At 40.8% G+C, this 2,500-nt stretch overlaps 1 protein-coding gene across 1 annotated transcript in view; it reads right to left on the bottom strand.

Moving 5' to 3' along the window:
• Positions 1-2,500, bottom strand: part of sorcs2 (sortilin-related VPS10 domain containing receptor 2) — a 417,025-nt gene that overhangs the window by 33,690 nt on the left and 380,835 nt on the right. The window lies entirely within an intron of this gene.

The following is a 2,500-nucleotide window of genomic DNA, read 5'->3' as shown; positions in this document are numbered from 1 at the left end:
ATGTAGAGAGACAGAGAGATACAGCGATACAGAGAGACAGGGAGTGACAGAGATACAGAGAGAGAAGAGAGAGAAGAGTAGAACATTTTTTTATCTTTTAAGAGGACTTATTCACAACCAGTTGTAAAAATGACAGTGACAACGAGCCAGGAGAGACAGGTAGAGGGAAAGACACTTACGTATAGACCACATTCACACAGAGAGGACAAAGCAGAGAGACAAAGATACAGAGACGGTGACAGAAAAAAAGACAAAAAATAGTAGATGAAGAGAAGGGAAGTAAAAAAAGGAGTGAAACAGGCTGCTATAGATACACATAAAGACAGTGTGAAAGACAGGGAGAAGACGGCAGGCGAAAGACAAGCGCAGAGGAGAATGAGAGGGTGTCGGAGGAAATTAGGCTCTAGGATGACAGGGCGATTCACCGAGGAATCCGAGGGGACAATTCAAAGGGAGGGAAAAAACGATTAAAGATTCTCTTTTGAGACTTTTCCTCCCCTCTCCCTCTCACTCTCCTCTTCCTCTCCCCCTTCCTCGGCCTCACCCTCTCCTTCCATTTGCGTGCCATCTGTGCATGGTTAGAGATAAAGCTGTCTTGGTGAGTTGGAAGGTTGTCTTCCCCCCTCTCGTGTGTCTCTGTATGTGTGTGTGTGTGTGTGTCTATCTCTCTCTCTCTCTTCCTCTCTTGGCTTTTTCCCCCATATCTTTCTTTCCTCTTTTTGAAGCCTTCCCCCATATTTAACACCACTTTTATCTTATTTTGGAACTTGTGATTTAACGGAGTTCACAAAGTCCTTCGTTCTGTGCTAGTAAAACAAGTCGCTGTGTTAGAGTATGGGTGCAAATCAAATGATACAGTGGTGCTCATATGTTTACATACCCCAGCAGAATATACGCTTTCTTGGCGATTTCTCACAAAATATGAAGGATTACACAAAACCTTTTTTTTTTCACTCATTGCTAGTGACTGGCTTAAGACATTTATTAGCAATATTCTGTGTTTACTCTTTCAAAAGCATGAACACAACCCAAACTACCCAAATGACCCTGTTCAAAAGTTTACATACCCTAGTTCCTGATGCTGAATATGGCCCTGTTTAACATCAGGGACCGCTCTAAATTGTTTGTCTTAGTTGTGGATAAGGCTCTTAATTTTCTCAGATGACAAAACAGCAGATTCTTCCTGGCAGAATGGTTGCTTCCTACAATATATTTGGGTGTCTTGCTGGAACCTCACATTTGAGGTTTCCCCTGAGTAGCTCAATGATGTTGAGATCAGGAGAGTGAGACAGTCGCTCAAAAACTTCATTTTATTCTTTCTGAAGCTGATGACGGGTTTGGTTGGTTTGATTTGGCTTCCTGTGTTGAAATATTGTCATGTTGGCATGTCCAAACAATGGACCATGTTCAGTTTCAAGGCTGATGAGTGTCAAGTTTCCTCCAGTATTTTTCACAGGGCAATGTATTCATCATTCTGTGAGTATGGATCAAAAGTATAGTGCATTTGTAACTCTAATGTCCCCATGACATCAGTGGTCCATGACCATGTTTCACAGAAGGGATGGTGTAACTTTCATCAGAGGCTCCGTTGACTGTTCTCCAAATGGTACTGTTAATAGTAGCTGAAAAAAGTTCCATATTGATCTCGTTTTTCCAAATTACTTTGTCACAGGCATTCTGATGCTTCTCACTATGCTATTTGGTGTATCATATGCAAAATAACATTTTTGCATTTTTGTAGTAGTGTCTTTCTTCTGGCAACCCCCAACAGCCCATCTTTCCTCAAGTGCCTCTTTGCTGTACAGTTTTAAAAAATTTCACGCTGTCCTAAATTTCACCTGAAGTTACTTTTTGGTTGTCCCATGCCTCCTGAACCATTTCCCTTGCAATGATCATTACAATGCAATGATTCCCTTGCCCAATGGCTTGATTCCAGCCAAAGCCCTCATATTGCATTTCTGAATTGAAATTCCAATCAACCCGTCATTAGCTTCAGAAAGAATAAAATGAAGGTTTTTGAGCGACCATCTCACTCTCCTGATCTCAAAATCATTGAGCCACTCAGAGGAAACCTCAAATGTGAGGCTCCAGCAAGACACCCAAAGATATTATAGGAAACAACCATTCTGCCAGAAAGAATGTGCTGTTTTGTCATCTGAGAAAATTAAGAGCCACACCACAAACTACCACAAACAATTTAGAGCGGCCCCTGATGTTAAACAGGGCCATATTCAGCATCAGAAACTAGGGTATGTAAACTTTTGAACAGGGTCATTTGTGTAGTTTGGGTTGTGATCATGCTTTTGAAAGAGTAAACAGAGAAGATTGCTAATAAATGTCTTAAGCCAGTCTCTAGCAATGAGTGAAAAAAAAGGTTTTGTGTAATCCTTCATATTTTGTGAGAAATTGCCAAGAAAGCGTATATTCTGCTGGGGTATGTAAACATATGAGCACCACTGTAAGTCAATAGGTTCTGAATGAAAAATAAATATCAAACAAA

The sequence above is a fragment of the Engraulis encrasicolus genome, chromosome 21 (genome assembly GCF_034702125.1).
Source record: "Engraulis encrasicolus isolate BLACKSEA-1 chromosome 21, IST_EnEncr_1.0, whole genome shotgun sequence".
NCBI classification, from domain to species: domain Eukaryota; kingdom Metazoa; phylum Chordata; class Actinopteri; order Clupeiformes; family Engraulidae; genus Engraulis; species Engraulis encrasicolus.
The sequence above is the reverse complement of the archived record's forward strand: the minus strand, read 5'-3'. Positions and strand labels throughout refer to the sequence as shown.